The sequence below is a fragment of the Labeo rohita genome, chromosome 10 (genome assembly GCF_022985175.1).
Source record: "Labeo rohita strain BAU-BD-2019 chromosome 10, IGBB_LRoh.1.0, whole genome shotgun sequence".
Lineage (NCBI taxonomy): Eukaryota > Metazoa > Chordata > Actinopteri > Cypriniformes > Cyprinidae > Labeo > Labeo rohita.
In genome coordinates this window covers 25,994,457-26,010,641 of record NC_066878.1, presented here as the reverse complement: position 1 = coordinate 26,010,641, position 16,185 = coordinate 25,994,457, and the positions used below count along the sequence as shown (strand labels likewise).

The window sequence follows — 16,185 nt, the reverse complement described above, 5'->3', positions numbered from 1 at the left end:
GTCATTATAGTTAAATAAAGCTAAAACTAAATCCATAATAAACGTTTTCGTTACTTGACTGAAAATAAAATATTTTTAAAAATGTTAAAAAAAAGTATAACTTAAAAAAAATATAAAATACTTTTTACATTTGCAGCATAATTAGAAATATCACATTTTGCTTAGTTTTTATTGTGTACTGTGTATTGCTTATGCTTAATAAATGATTAGATTTTAGGTGCCCATGCAGACGGTGGTGCAGCTCACTTGGTTTTGAAACCGAACCGCGGTTCAGCTTGAATGTCAGACACATGAATGACAATGTGGCAAACATGCGTGAGCAATCAGAGATCAGTGACTGGATGAAATGCACAGGATAATGGAATTACAGGCATAAGGGTGCGGGGAACAAAGATCAGACTGCCACTGCATGAGATGGGTGTTTCCCTGATTGAGAATAGCTGCGTTTACCGCGACTCGACACCGTAAACAATTAGATAAAATAAATGTTATTGCCGAACGCCAACGATAACATCTGCCGTGTTGGTGAGGTACCAAAGTACACACTAACTATGACCCAGTAACGACTGGACTGGACTCGCAGGAGATGTGTTTACATGCATGATTGTGAGGTCTTTGGAAGAACATTTGATTCAAACAATACTGTCTGTGTTATTGTCATGTCTGAGTCACGTGACCTTTATTCCACCTTTTCATTAGAAGTGTTTGCAAACCTGGTGGCATATCGTCTGCTTCTGCTGATGTGGCATCCAGTTGTTATTGCTTGCAATGTCTTGTATTGGTGGTCACAAATAGTTTGATGCAACACAGAAATCGTCACCTTAGAATTACAAGGTTCTATCTGACATTTTTGTCAAAATTGAGTTATTCGCATATTCTTATTCAGTGACAACTTATTTACATTATGTGATGTTTTTTTGTAAGTTGTGTACATTTTGGGCCTTATTTTAGAAATGGTTCAAGATTTCCTGTTTAAGGCAAGACAGATTATTGTTTTTAATTTTAAGATTTTGGGTTATTTGGCTTTCCATAACATGTTGTTTCAGACTAAATGGAAAAAAAAAAAAAAACATCCAAAATACACTTTTTCAAGTGCTTATTTTATTGCATGTTATCTAATTGCATCTGCAGATTCAATTACAACACATATCTTTAAAGTACGTTTTCTCTAAATTAGATTTTTCTCCACTTCAGCAGCACTTACATACATTAAAATGTACAATTTTATTCATTTCTATGTTCTGGGATTGTACTGAGGGGGCTTGTTCATATGTCATCAGCTGATTTTATTATTGCACTTATCCGTTTGCACCTGTAGATTTAATTACAAAGCATGTCTTTAAAGGCCACATTTCAAAATGAGTTTGTTTTTGCATTTCTGCAGCACTTACACAACAATTTACAATCATTCTTATCTATATTCTGAAGGTTTTAACAGAGGGGTTTGTTCATATATCACTTACCTGATTTTATTATTGCACTGTATCTATTTTTGCCTGTAGATTTCAATTACAGTACATATTTTTAAAGGCCATCTTCTCAAAATTAGTTATTTCTCCACTTCAGCAGCACTTACATGCACCAAAATTTACAGATGTATTCCTTTCTGTATTGTGAAGGATTTTACTGAGGGGTTTCTTGATATCATTAGCCTGATTTTAGTTTTGCAGTTTTTTTATTTACGGCTGTAGAATTTAATTACAATATATGTCTTTAAGGGTCGTTTTCGCAAATTGTTTTTCTCCACTTTAGCAGCACTTACACCAAAATTGACAGTATTATTCATATCTACATTCTAAGGGTTTTACAGAAGGGTTTGTTCATATATCATTAGCCTCATTTCTATTTTTGGACTTTATCTGTTTGTGTCTGTAGATTTCAGTTACAGTGCATATTTTTAAAGGCCATTTTCTCAAAATGAGTTTGTTTCTCTACTTCAGCACCACTTACGTACACTAAACTGTGCAGTTTTGTTCCTTTCTATATTTTGAATGATTTTACTGAGAGGTTTTTTGATATAATTCGGCAGATTTTAGTTTTGCGCTTTGTCTATTTGCACCTGTAGATTTTAATTACAATATATATCTTTAAGGCCTGTTCTCTCAAAATGAGTTTGTTTCTCCACTTTAGCAGCACTTACGTAAACCAAAATGTAGAGTTCTATTCATATCTATATTCTGAAGGATTTTACAGAAGGGTTTGTTCATATATAATTTGCCTCATTTTCATTATTGCACTTTATCTATTTGTGTCTGACATAAGTTACAGTACAAATATTTTAAGGTTGTTTTCTCAAATTACTTTGTTTCTCCACTCAACAGCACTTAAGAAGACCAAAATGTACAATTTTATTCATATCTATATTCTGAAGGTTTTTACAGAAGGGTTTGTTCATATATGACTCACCTGATTTTATTGCACTTTATCTTTTTGTGTCTGTCGATTTTAATTACAATACATATTTTAAAGGCCGTTTTCTCAAAATGAGTTTTTTCTCCACTTCAGCAGCACTTACATACACCAGAATTTACAGTTTTATTCCTTTCTATATTGTGAAAGATTTTAATGAGGGTTTTTTGATATCATTTGCCTGATTTTACTTTTGCCCTTTATCTATTGCACCTGTCGATTTTAATTACAATATATTTTTTAAAGGCCGTTTTCTCAAAATGCATTTTTTCTCCACCTCAGCAGCTCTTACATACACCAGAATTTACAGTTTTATTCCTTTCTGTATTGTGCAGGATTCTACTGAGGGGTTTGTTGATGTTATTTGCCTGATTTTACTTTTGCACTTTTATGTATTTGCACCTGTGGATTTTAACTGCAATATATATCTTTAAGGCCGTTTTCTCAAAATGAGTTTGTTTCTCCACTTCAGCAGCACTTACATACACCAAAATTTACAGTTTTATTCATATCTATATTCTGAAGGTTTTTACAGAAGGGTTTGTTCATATATGCCTCCCCTGATTTTATTGCACTTTATCTGTTTGCACCTGTCGATTTTAATTACAATATATTTTTTAAAGGCCGTTTTCTCAAAATGAGTTTTTTCTCCACCTCAGCAGCTCTTACATACACCAGAATTTACAGTTTTATTCCTTTCTGTATTGTGCAGGATTTTACTGAGGGGTTTGTTGATATTATTTGCCTGATTTTACTTTTGCACTTTTATGTATTTGCACTTATGGATTTTAACTGCAATATATATCTTTAAGGGCCGTTTTCTCAAAAAGTTTGTTTCTCCACTTCAGCAGGACTTACATACACCAAAATTTACAGTTTTATTCATGTCTATATTCTAAAGGTTTTTACAGAAGGGCTTGTTCATATATCACTCACCCGATTTTATTATTGCACTTTATCTGTTTGTGCCTGTAGATTTCAATTACAGTATATATTTTTAAAGCCCATTTTCTCAAAATGAGTTTTTTTCTCCACTTACATACAGTAGCACTTACATACACCAAAATTTAAAGTTTTACTCCTTTCTATATTGTGAAGGATTTTACTGAAGGGTTTCTTGATGTCATTTGCCTGATTTTAGTTTTGCAGTTAATCTATTTGCGCCTATAGATTTGAATGACACAAAATGAACACAAAATGAACAATGTCTTCAAGGCCTGTTTCTTCACTTCAGCAGCACTTAAATTAAAATTTACAGTTTTACTCTTATCTATATTCTGAAGGATTTTACTGAGGAGTTTGATCATAAATCATTTGCCTGCTTCATGTAACTGTTTTTCCTAAAAACAAGGTGAAAATGTATTTTTTCCTGACTGTTAACAGTATTTTCTGTTTTATCGAGTGAAAAAAAGAAATCCAAAATCGCCTCTATAAAAACCTTTGTCTCTAATATGTCAACAGAATCAAACAAGAATTTTGAACCTGGCTTTATCCAGTGTTTTCTGGAAATGTATGCAAACTACTGTGGAATTTATTAGATAAAATCACGTTTATTTAAACATAACAGTTTAGAGAACTTTTTTCCCCCCCAGTTCCCAATATAATGAGTCAAATGGGAAATTCAGTGTTACTTGCTGTTTCTGTATAATTATTTATAAAATTTATCAGCAATTTCTTTGTGGTAGAAGTAGTAGTAGTTTCAATGTACAGTAAATCCTACACCAAATGTTTTTGATTGTACTTAGTTTTAGAAGTTAGGTCAAATAACTGCTGTTATCTTGTATGTGTTTATAGTTGACATGTTTCTTGTTGAATTGCACTTTTCCCACTCTCTTTGCAGGATACTGACCACCTGTGTGACCTGTGCAGGTGGAAATTATGTCATTAACCATTTTACTATCATCACACAGGCGTGTGTTGATCAGCTGGCAAGTCAATGGCCGCGCTGTCATGGATCAGCCCGTGTCAGATACTCTGGGTGTGCTGCTTCAGCTGATAAACGCAGATAAGAAATGTATAAAGTTAAAGAGCAAAGATATGTTTGGACTTTCATCACCATAGAGGGAAGGTTTCCAGGGTTGTGTGTCGAATTAATGGCGGTTTGCTTTTCTATTTTTACCACAGAAGTCCAAAAGCCAAGCCAATGAAAGGCCTGTCAGCTGATGATGAAAGACAGCCTCTTCTGGAATGGAGCAGTTCAGGTGAAATTGAGTCAATATCGTTACCAAGATGAAAATGTTATTGCTCTGCTTTCTCATTGATCAGGAAATTTTATTGAGTTATGAGTCACTGAAATGTCAACTTTGTCTCGGATGTTTCTTGAAATTCCTAAAATAGAAAAACAGACACAAATGAGTCAATAGTTGTCATACAGTATGAGTTAAGAGCCTGTAAAATTGTAAAATACGCAGACTTTGTTATCTTCTGAAACTTTCTCAGAAGACTTGCACTTTGTCTCCTTTTTATCTCATTGTTAAAATATTAATGTGATCTCATTTGTGATTTATTTTCTTTTTTACAGGTTGTTGCAAATAACATGATCTTTTTTAATTTTTCACAAATAATTGAACCTTTCTGATTATTTTTTGTTATTATTATTATTATTTTTGCAATTACTTTTCATTTCTAAATGTATTTTTTTGTAACTTAATGTCATTTTTTAATGTACATTTTAATGTCATTTTTTTTGCATATAACTCGATCTTTTTCAATTTAAATTTTTTGCAAATAACTTGACTTTTTTACAAAAAAATATATTTTTTAAATTAATTAATTAATTAATTAATTTTTTGTTTTGTTTTTTGTAAATAGCTTGATTTTTTTTATTGTAATGATTGTAATGTTTCTACAAATTATGTTTTTACATTTTCCTTTCAAATAAGTTGACCTTTCTAAATTAATTAATTTATTTATAGCAAAACATTAAAAATGTTTTTTTTTTTAATGTTGGTAAATCATTTGCAAATTACTTGATCTTTTTGATATATGTGAATATATATATATATATATATATATATATATATATATATATATATATATATATGTGTATATATATATATATATATATATGTGTATATATATACACACGCAGGAGACTTGCACTTACAATGTTAATATATTAATGAGATCTCATTTGTGGTTTCTTTCCTGCAGCTTATTTTGACTCTTCATGGAGAAAGCTCCTCTGTTTCATTAGAGATGTGGACCTGTGTCTTGTTTTGCTTGTTGGTGGCTTCTTTGAAGTTCTGCTGCTAATTGCTGCAGTAGATCAGTGTTGGCAGATCTCCAGGACGCTGAATGCTTACAGGAGTCCTGATGTCCGGCAGCCTGCATAACCAATCTAGGAATGATGCAGGGAATTTGAGGGAGCAGCTCCCAAGCGTTTCATTCCTGTCGGTGGGCTTGCACAAGACAGACGCACTGTAGTTGACTAAGTGCTGGTTCGCAGGCCCTGCGCCATCTGCATAAGCCCCGGACAGCACGTCAGCGCGGCCAGTCGCTCTCTGCGGTCAGGCCTGATTGTGTTTGCAACCCTTTGTGACTCCAGCAGACGTGAACTCATAACATGCCAGCGCTTTGTTATGGTACCTGGGAGCTTTGAGCTGCACCAGCTGCTGCTCATGACAGCTCCCGCAGGGGCGCGTTGGCCGCTCCAGAGGAGGACTGGTGCTCACCGAGATCTGCTGACATTCCAGATTACTACTTTACATAAGGATGGGGCTTTGTATTGCATGTTGAGAGAATCTTCACCATTAATGCAAACAACTTCATCTTTCTTAATTTTTATTAGTTTAAAAAATAAACTTTTATTTTTTTGGCCAAATATTTTTTTTTTGCAAATATCTTTGTCTGTTTTTGAATTTAGATATATATATTTTTTTTTGGTAAATTTGATGTTTTTAAATTGTGTTATTTTGCAAATAACTTGGTCTTTTAATTTTTTTTTGCAAATAGCTTTGTCTGGTTTTGAATTTAGATTTTTTGCAAATAATTGGATCTTTGAATGTAGTTTTTTTTTTTTTTTTTTTTTTTTTTTAGTTTTTGCAAATATCTTCTTACCAATTTTTTTTACTTTTGTTTTTTTCTGCAAATAACTTGATATTTTATTTATTTATTTATTTTTGCAAGTATCTTTGTCAGTTTTTTTTTACATTTTGAGTTTTTTTGCTGATAATTAGATTTTTAAATTTAGTTTAGTTGATCTTTTTAAACATTTATTTTTTGTGCAAATAACTTGGTTGAAAATAAGTTTTAAAAAAATAATGTTTATTTATTTATTTTTTATTTTTATTTTTTTTTCAGATTTCTTGTTCTTGGTCTTTTTTTTGTTTGAACTTCATTTGTTTTTAATTAGTTTGCAAATAACTTTATCTTTCTGAATTTTTTTTATTCATTCAGTTATTTTCTTTTTGTAAATAATTGGACCTTTCTGGAACTTTTTAAATGTTTTGTTTATTAATTTTTTGCAACTTCATCTTTTTCAATTTTTTTGGCAAATAACTTGATCTTGAAATTGATCACTGATTAGTCTCACCATTCTCAGTAACACTTAATTACTGTATATAAGTATAATATATCCAGTTGATAAAATATTTAGATCTAGTCCACTAATTGACTCTTTGCTAAGCTCCTCCCACCTTGGTTACTGTTGCTATCTCAGCTTTTTGGCACAATCTACAGGAATTAACTGTTCCTAATGTTTCTACATTCACTATGGTACTGTCAGCTCCTTAATTACTACTCAACTTGAAGTAATGAATACATTAAAAACATAACCGGACATGAAGTTGACGTTCTCATCATCCTTGGTTTCTCATGTGCTGTTCATATTTCCTGAGTGCTATTTTGATGCTAACCTCTAGCATTCAGCACGGCATGCTAAAAGCGTGGAGTACACGGACTTTGTCTTGACTTACATCTAACAAGGTTGCACTAATTGGAGGAGGAAGTGCCGGGGATGTTTAGCGCTGGCGGGGCTTGAGGACCCAGCAGTTGATCTGAGCCAGAACCGGATCTGCTTTCGGCCTCCGATTCCTCCAGGTCCCAAGCTAATCCGGCAGCGGCCGCAGGTTGCAGCGACGTGAGCATTGAGTGCCCAGAGTTGGCAGCACCTGCAGCAGGAGGATCAAAGAGGCCAGAGTTAAGCCATACGCTGGATCCGTGTCACTCTATATCCACAGGATATTATGTGGCTCTCAGGAGCTGCAGCAGCTGGTCTGCTGGACACCAGCGGATCATGTTTGGCTGTGAAATCCTCTCAGAAATCATGGGGCCGAGTTAAGGGTTCTCAAGGTCACCGATGCTTCTAGTTGGTCCAAAACATGACATAGTGGTGTAGCAAAGACTGAGGAAAAATGGCTACGATTTTAATGCCTTGATTTTTCAGACCGCATACCTTAAATGGATAGTTCACAGAAAAAAAGAAAGTTCTGACATCATTTATTTATCCTTACATTGATCCAAATCTGCATGAGTGTCTTTCTTCTGCTTAACACAAAAGCAACCACCAGTAGCACTCTGGTAGCCACTGACTTTCATAGTATAGCAAAAAAATCTATGGCTACCAGCTTTCCAACATTGTTAAAATGTTGTTAGTGTTCAAATCTGATATTAGAGCAACTTACAAACTGGCTTTGGATAAAAGACACCCTGGCAACTTACTAGCAACCACCTAGAACACCCAAGCAACTGTATAGCAACGCCCTGGAAACCATACAGAAGACCTTAGCAATGTCCTAGGAACCACCCAGAATACATTTATATTTATTCATTTACCAGCCATTTTTATCCAAAGCGACTTACAAATTGGTGTAAAGTGCATTGAATAAAAGACACCCTAGCAACTTCCTAGCAACCAACCAGAATATAAATATTTATTCATTTACCAGACGTTTTCATACAAAGCAACTTACAAATTGGTGTAAGTTGCGTTTCGTAAAAGACACCCTAGCAACTTCGTGGCAGCCACCTAGAACACCCTAGCAACTGCATAGCAACCACCCAGAACAATCTAACATTTGTTTATCAATGGCATGGAAACCACTCAGAAAATCTCAGCAACTGTATAGCTGTAAACTAAAACATCCTAGCAACTGTTTAGCAATGCCCTGGCCACCAGATAGAACACCCTAGCAGCTTACTAGCAACTACCAGAATACATTTATATTTATTCATTTAGCAGATGTTTTTTATCCAAAGCAACTTATAAATTGGTGCAAGTTGCGTTGAATAGACAACCACATAGAACAATCTGTATATTAGTTAGAACACCCTGGCAACTACATTGCAATGCCCTGGAAAACACACAGATCACCCTAACAACTTTTTACCAACTGCATAGCAACACCTTAGCAACCACATAAAACACCCTAGCAACTGTACGGCAACCATCTACTGCAGAGCATCCCAGCAACTATATAAAAACCACCTACAACACCCTAGCAACTGTTTCGCAATGCCCTGGAAAACACACAGATCACCCTAACAACTTTTTACCAACTGCATAGCAACACCCTGGCAAACACATAGAGCATCCTAGCAACTATATAGGAACCATCTACTGCAGAGTACCCTAGAAACTCCTAGCAACCACCCAGAAAAAATGTATACTTATGTTTTTTTTATCCAAAGTAACTTACAAATTGGTTACAATTACTTACAAGTTGCGCTGAATAAGACACCCTAACAACTGCATAGCAACCACCTAGAACAGTCTAGCAATTGTATATCATTGCTGTGGAAACCACTCTGAAAATCTTAGCAACTGTATAGCAGTAAACTAGAACACCTACTGTATAGAAATACCCGGGAAAACACACAGAACGTCCTAACAACTTTCTAGAAACTGCACAGCAACACCCTGTCAACCGCATAGAACACTCTAGCAACTGTATAGCAACCACCTACAGCAAAACACCCTAGCAACTATATAAAAATCACTTAGAACACCCTAGCAACTGTATCGAAATGCCCGGGAAAACATGCAGATCACCCTAACAACATTTTAGTAACTGCATAGCAACACCCTGGCAACCAAACAGAACACCCTAGCAACTGTATAGCAACCCCCTACAGCAGGACACCCTAGCAACTATATAAAAACTACCTAGAACACCCAAGCAATTGTATCACAATGCCCTGGAAAACATGCAGATTGCCCTAACAACTTCCTAGCAACTGCATAGCAACACCCTGGCAACCACATAGAGCATCCTAGCAATTGCATAGCAACCATCTATTACAGAACACCCTAGCAACTATATAGTAACCTTCTAGAACACACTGGCAATTGTATAGCAATTCACTGAAAAACACACAGAACGTCCTAACAGCTTCCTAGCCAACTGTGTGGCAACACCCTGGCAACCACATAGAACACCCTAGCAACCGTATAGCAACCATCTACAGCAAAACACCCTAGCAACTATATAAAAACCACCTAGAACACCCTAGCAACTGTATCGCAATGCCCGGGAAAACATGCAGAGCACTCTAACAACTTTTTAGTAACTGCATAGCAACACCCTGGCAACCACATAGAACATCCTAGCATCTGTATAGCAACCATCTTCAGCAGGATACCCTAGCAACTATAAAAACCACATAGAACACCCTAGCAACTTTATTGCAAAGCCCTGGAAAACATGTAGATCACCTTAACAACTTTTTAACTGCAACTGTATAGCAACCACCCCAGGAAAAACACTAGCAACCATATAGCATAGGCACTCAGTTGTACACTAATGTTTTCTTCAGAATGCATTGTTTTTCTCGTGCCTGAGGTCTTGTGCACATCACTCACAGCTCCTCAGGTCAGGCTGTACAGCATTATCTACATGTGTATAAAGCGTCGCTGTCATAATGGAGTACAGTATCAGTGACACATGGTGTAAAGGTGTGGTGAAGCTCAAGCGATGACCTCCACCCAGCGTATAAATCAGCAGCAGCATCAAAGCAGCTCAGGCCACAGATCCTAATAAAGCCGTCAGCCGCTCTTTGTGGTGCTTGGCTCGTCTACACATGTTCTGGAAGCTATCCGTTACTTTACTGTTATTCTAGCTCCTCAACACAATGAACGGCCATTACTAATAATTAAGACTGCAAAATCTAAAAATAGCAGTGCAATTAGGTTGAATATGAACAGCATGTGTTCTAATCTCAAATAATTTTGGCTGGATAAAAGGTTAATGATTACGGTGTTTCTGGGGGAAAGGAACATTTGATTGCTTCATATCTCTCATATTACAGAAGCTTCTGTTTTTATAGCTGTGTTTCAACTCCACAATTGGGCTGCATCGCTATTAGACATCTTTGTGGTTGCTAGGGTGTTGCTGTGAGGTTGCTTGGGTATTCTTTGTGGTTGCTAGAGTGTTATGTTTTCAGAACTGTATTTCAACACCACCAATAGTTCTAAGTGGTTGCTAGAGCGTTATGTTTTTATAGCTGTATTTCATCAAGAAGCAGTACACATTGCCATTGGACATCTGTATGGTTGCTAAGGTGTTGCTATGTGGTTAAGGTGTTCTGTCTGGTTACCAGGGCATTGTTATGTGGTTGTTAGAGTGATGTGTTTTTATGGGTATTATAACGCCACAAGTGGAACATGTCACTATCAGACATCTGTGCGGTTGCTAGGTTGTTGCTATGTGGTTGTTAGGGAGTTCGGTCTGATTGGTAGGGTTTTGTTATGTGTTTGCAAGTGTATTGTGTTTTTATTGCTGTATTGGGACACGTCACTATCAGATGTCTGTGTGGTTGCCGGGGCATTCCTATACGGTTATTAAGGTGTTCTGTCTGGTTTCCAGGGCATTGCTGTGCAGTTGCTAGGGTGTTCTAAGTAGCTGCTAGAGTGTTATGTTTTTTTTTTTAGCTGTATTTCAATACCACAAGTGAGACACATCACCATCAGACGATTGTGTGGTTGCTAGAGTGTTGCTATGTTGTTGTTAAGTTGTTCTTTCTGGTTGTCAGGGTATTGTTATGTGGTTGATAGAGTGTTGTGTTTTTATAACTGTATTTCAAGACATGTCACTATCAGACATCTGTCTGGTTGTCAGGGCATTGTTATGTAGTTGCAAGTATATTGAGTTATTATAGATGTATTTCAACACCACAAGAAGGCAGCGTTGCTATCAGATGTCTGTGTGGTTGCCGAGGTGTTCATATATGGTTGTTAAGGTTTTCTGTCTGGTTGCCAGGGCGTTGCTGTGTAGAAGCTATGGTGTTCTAAGTGGATGTTTTTAGCTGTATTTTAACACCACAGGTGGGACACATTACCATTGGATGCTTGTGTGGTTGCTAGGGTGTTGCTATGTTGTTGTTAAGGTGTTATCTCTGGTTGCCAGGGTTTTGTTATGTGGTTGCTAAAGTGTTGTGTTTTTATAGCTGTATTTCACGTCACTATCAGACATCTGTGTGGTTGCCAGGGTGTTGCTGTACAGTTGCTAGTGTTCTAAGTGGTTGCTAGAATGTTGTTTTTACAGCTTTATTTTAACACCACAAGCAGGACACATCACTATCAAATGTCTGTGTGGTTGTCATGGCGTTCCTTTACAGTTTTTAAGGTGTTCTGGTTGCCAACCCCTTGTTATGTGGTTGCTAGGGTGATCTATATGTTTGCTAGAGTGTAGTGTTTTTATAGCTGTATATCACTGCCACAAGCAAGACACATCACTGTCAGACATCTGTGTGGTTGCCAGGACGTTGCTATGCGATTGCTAGGGTTTTTTGGTGTGGTTGCCAGGGCATTGCTTTGTGGTTAAGTTGTTCTGTGCAGTTGCCTGTGTGGTTGCTGGAGTGTTTTGTTATTATAGCTGAATTTTAACGCCGCAGTGGGGCACATTGCCATCAGACGCCTGTGTGGTTGCTGGGGCATTCCTAAACAGTTGTTAAGGTGTTCTGTCTTGTTGCCAGGGTGTTGTTATGTGGTTGCTAGAGTGTTGTGTTTTCATAGCTGTATTTCAACACCACAAGTGAGACACATTGCTATCCTGCATCTGTTTGGTTGCCAGGGTATTGGTATGCTGTTGCTAAGATGTTCCATGTGGTTACTAAGGTGTTCTGTGCAGTTGCCAGGGTGGTGTTATGAGGTTGCTAGGGTGTTCTGTGTGATTGCTAGAGTGTTTTGTTTTTATAGCTGTATTTTAATGTCTCAACGGGACACGTTGCAATCAGATCCCTATGTGGTTGCTGGGGCATTTCTAAACGGTTGTTAAGGTGTTCTGTCTGGTTGCCAGGGCATTGTTTTATGGTTTCTAGAGTGTTGTGTTTTCATAGCTGTATTTCAACACCACAAGTGAGACACATCGCTATCAGGCATCTGTTTGGTTGCCAGGACATTGCTATGCAGTTGCTAAGGTATCAAATGTCTATGTAGCTGCCGGGATGTTGCCATGTGGTTTTTAAGGTGTTCTGTCTAGTTGCCAGGCCATTGTTATGCAGGTGGTAGGGTGTTGTTATGTGGTTGCTAAGTTGTTCTTTGCAGTTGCCAGGGTGATGTTATGTGGCTGCAAGGGGCGTTCTGTTACTATAGCTGTATTTTAATGCCACAAGCAGAAAACATCATTTTCAAATATTTGTGTGGTTGCCAGGGTGTTGCTGTGTGGTTGCTAGGGTGTTCTGTGTGTTTGTTAGGGCATTGCTATGTGGTTGTTAGAGTGTTATATTTTTATAGCAGTATTTCAACACAAGTGAGACACATCACTATCAGATGTCTGTGTAGCTGCTGGGATGTTGCCATGTGATTTTTAAGGTGTTCTGTCTAGTTGCCAGGCCATTGTTATGCAGGTGGTAGGGTGTTGTTATGTGGTTGCTAAGTTGTTCTTTGCAGATGCCAGGGTGATGTTATGCGGCTACAGGGGCGTTCTGTTACTATAGCTGTATTTTAATGCCACAAGCAGAAAACATCACTATCAGATATTTGTGTGGTTGCCAGGGCGTTGCTATGTGGTTGCTAGGGTGTTCTGTGTGTTTGTCAGGGCATTGCTGTTTGTTTGATAGGGTGTCCTGTGAGGTTGCTGGAGTGTTATGTTTTTATTTTATAGCTGTACTTCAACACCACAAGCAAGACAAATCACTATCAGATGTCTTTGTGGCTGCCGGGGTGTTGCTATGTGATTTTTAAGTTGTTCTGTCTATTTGCCAGGCCATTGTTATGCAAGTGGTAGGGTGTTGCTATGTGGTAGCTAAGTTGTACTTTGCAGTTGCCAGGGTGATGTTATGCGGTTGCAAGGGGCGTTCTGTTACTATAGTTGTATTTTAATGCCACAAGCAGAAAACATCACTATCAAATATTTGTGTGGTTGCCAGGGCGTTGCTATGTGGTTGCTAGGGTGTCCTGTGAGGTTGCTAGAGTGTTATGTTTTTATAGCTGCACTTCAACACCACAAGTGAGACACATCGCTATCAGATGTCTGTGTGGTTGCAGGGGTGTTGCTATGTGGTTTTTAAGGTGTTCTGTCTAGTTGCCAGGCCATTGTTATGCAGGTGGTAGGGTGTTGCTATGTGGTTGCTAAGTTGTTCTGTGCAGTTGCCAGGGTGTTGTAATGTGGTCGCTAGGGCGTTGCTGTGTGGTTGCTAGGGTATTCTCTATGGTTGCTAGTGTGCAGTGTTTTTATAGCTGTATTTCAACATCACAAGTTGGACATATCACCATCAGATGTCTGTGTGGTTGCCAAGGTGTTGCTATGTGGTTGTTAAGGTGTTTTGTTTGGTTGCCTGGCCATTGTTATGTGGTTGTTAGAGTGTTGTATTTTTATAGTGGTATTTCGATGGTACAATTGGAACAGGTTGCTATAAGACGTCTCGGATGACATAATCGGTCCTTGAACCCTCATGTGATAACAATCAAAGCCTATGAGCAGCAAAAACAAACTCCTACTGTTGATCATGTTGATAATTAGCTCTAAATGAGCAAAGTGGAGCTCTGTCGGCATCTCTGGCCTTGACTTTGAGTGTTGTTAGAATATAAAAATGTAATTTACATGCCAAGGTCAGAGGAAGTGAAGAATAAAGCTGTTTCCAGGTCGGCCGTGTTCCAGCTCTATTATAGACGGTGTGAATGATCCACAGGCACTATTTAAAGTCCCATCAGATGTGGAACGCTGCCAGGGCTGTAGCTCGGCTTTGAGCTGGCTCGTAATCCTCTTAGACTCATGTTTGAGTAAATGTTTGGACACACAATTTCACAATCGTTAGTTTAAGGACAGACACAACATGTGGAACCTATATTTTACACTAGATTTTTTACATTCTGTGCTGTTTTTACAAGTGGTGCTTAGCTGTGCTTAACATTTGCTGCTGTAATGCTGGGTTTCTGCTTTTGATTTTCGTAAGTGAGTGCTTTTTAGTATGTTGTCATCTGGTTGCATCTGGTTGCTAGGTCCCTGCTAACCAGTTGCTATGGTGTTCTGTGTGGTTTCCAGGGCAATAGTATGCAGTTACTAGGATGCATATATATATATATGTATGTATATATATATATATATGTATATATATATATATATATATGCATGCATCCTAGTAACTGCGCATACATATGTGTGTGTGTGTGTATATATATATATATATATATATATATATATATATATATATATATATATATATATATATATATATATATATATATATGTATATAGATATATATATATATATATATAGATATATATATATATATATATATAGATATACAGCTGTGGTGTTGTTAGGGTGTTGTATATGGTTGTCAGGGCATTGGTATGCAGTTGCTATGGTGTTCTGCGTCACTGCCAGGGCGTAGAGACGAAACTGATGATGATAGTACTAGTGACTCCATTAACTCGATTATTCATGCATTTTAGAATTTTTTCTTTAAAAGACAGTATTAGGTTGTCTGATGCATTTAATCATATCAGTTTAGGTGTGTGGTTGTTGAGTGCTTATAGGAGTGAATCAGTGTTTTGATAGCATATCAAACAGATACTCGTTTCTGCGGTAACCTGATTTGGGGCATAAGCAGCGATAGAGTTTAATCATCAGGGCAGCGTTGTCATTTTTATGATTGTTCCAGAGACAGTTTCAGTGTCACCCGATCATTATTTAAAGGTGCGGCGTGTAATATCGAAAGCTAGTGGTTAAAATGGGATCTGCAGTTGTAATTCAAAATATTGGAGAGCATTTAATTTGATTTTCATGCGGGTTGCCAGATTGGCGGCACGCAACAGGAATGAAGAATGGAAGGCAACAAGCTTTACACTGTAAGTTGATCATTGTTTTATCCATATAATACTGTTTTTCAGATCGGCCAGAATCTGCGATTGCTGACCCAGTTTGTTTGCTAGTTTCCATGGCTGCAACTGGCAACCCGGTGTTTCAGAATCCTATTATTTAAATTGGCAGTGGGCGGAGTCAGACCAAAACAAAAACAGCCATTTTCAGAATTTTTTTGGAGAAACAAGTATGTGAAACTTGCCATGTTTCCTAAATATCTGGAAACCCAGTATTTTTATGCTTTAGCACAGTCAAAAACATTACATACAGCACCTTTAATTCAAACGCGCATAGGCTGAAAGCCGTGTGTGTCTGTCCTCCGGCACCCATGTGAACTTTATCAAGCTTTGAGTGTTTCCATATGTGAGGAAGAGCCCCTCACTCAACACACTGATTCAGACTGTCTTCCTTCACAGCTCCATTTGTATGACGTGCTGCAGTAAGAACCCAGACTGAATACCAGTTTCATCAGGACTGCTTTTTCTGTTCAAAACAGACTTTTTTTGTAAGGCTGTTCACCTTTTAAACGTG

General features: G+C 37.3%; 1 long non-coding RNA gene across 2 annotated transcripts in view; it reads left to right on the top strand.

The window, feature by feature from the left end:
• LOC127171698 (uncharacterized) overlaps nt 1–16,185 on the top strand; it is a 21,734-nt gene extending 5,549 nt beyond the window's left edge. Inside the window, exons 3-5 of one of the 2 annotated variants that reach the window (XR_007828555.1) lie at nt 4,320–4,423; nt 4,534–4,610; nt 16,071–16,185. This is a non-coding gene — a long non-coding RNA (uncharacterized LOC127171698). Of the gene's footprint in view, nt 1–4,319; nt 4,424–4,533; nt 4,611–5,562; nt 6,108–16,070 lie in introns of those variants that run through there. The other variant, XR_007828554.1, reaches the window with a different exon arrangement.